We start from the raw sequence: 1,237 nt of genomic DNA on the forward strand, positions 1-1,237 counted from the left end.
GGGGAGGGACCAGAAGGGAGCTGAGGTGAAATGATAGCAAGTTTTCCCAAGAGAAGGTCTTTGGCCTTACAAAGCTTACTTTGCTGGACTTGTGCTAATTCCAGCCCAAACATTTTCAGCTTAGGTTTGTTCTGCTCATAGCTTTGAATCAGGCCAGTATAATCCACTTGCAATTTATAATTGTTATCACTGTTGACGAGAACTTGTGCCTGAAGCAGAGAGAGCTCCTCCTCGACCTGGGCCGTCTCATGCAACATATTTCAGACAGTGGTCATCACCTGCTGCTTCCACTCTTCCACTTTCTTTACTTGCTGTTTTAATTGGTCACATTCCTGAAGAAGTTCTTTAAATTTACTGTTAACCCCTCCAGCCTCATGACCAGTGCTGGATGCTTGAAACACTGTCAATAAGGTCTGACATTTCTGATTCAATGCTTCATTTAAAAGGTCTTTTTCACGAATGATATGTGACAAATTCTGGAGGGTTTCTCTAAACATGTCTTGACCGCTGCTTTCAAAAGTAATGCATAACTTTTTCTTTTCATCTTGCAGCTTAATGAGGGCTGCTTCTTTGGCAGCAACTATGTCCACCATGTTGTGATATTCTGACATTAGCTTGCTGTTTTTCCTTGCCTTCTCATTCAAAACAGCTACTATTTGCTGTCTCTCCAAAGCATACATCTGCAGCTGCTCCTGAAGGTTAGCAATATCCTGGGTCTGAGGAGCTGAAGACAGTTTTGCATGAAGGGTTTGTATCTTCACATCTTTCTACTTTATAAGCTGAGCAAATTTACCCACCTCATCTTGGGATGGCGGATCAATCCGTTAATGCTTTATTCTTTTAATTGAGAACTTTGAGCTCTAACTCTCTTCCTTGTAGTCCTTTTACTAATCTTTCCATCTCAGCTTTGGATATATCATGTTTTTCACTTCTTTTTTGATATTACGACTCTGAAGTTTTGCTTCTGGAGAAAGAACAGTTTTCAATTTCAACGCTCTACATTTCATCATGCAACTGACTTTTGATTTGTTCAACTGTTTTCTGCGAATTCTTAATTACTTATCTTTCTCTAAAATGAGCTGGGTGTGTGTGACGCTCATTTGTTCATGCTGGTATTTGAACTTATCCATTTCCCTTCTCTGCTCCTGCAAAGGCTGAAGTAGTTGCATCTTACTCTGGTTTTGAGCTTCAATGATTTTCTAATGGGTTTTATTTCTTCTTCAAGATTATCCTTTAC

The 1,237-nt window shown here is 39.8% G+C and overlaps 1 pseudogene; it reads right to left on the minus strand.

The window, feature by feature from the left end:
* Window positions 1-1,237, minus strand: part of LOC101629471 — a 22,953-nt pseudogene that overhangs the window by 19,373 nt on the left and 2,343 nt on the right.

The sequence above is a fragment of the Condylura cristata genome, unplaced genomic scaffold (genome assembly GCF_000260355.1).
Source record: "Condylura cristata isolate star-nosed mole 26May11 unplaced genomic scaffold, ConCri1.0 scaffold00021, whole genome shotgun sequence".
NCBI classification, from domain to species: domain Eukaryota; kingdom Metazoa; phylum Chordata; class Mammalia; order Eulipotyphla; family Talpidae; genus Condylura; species Condylura cristata.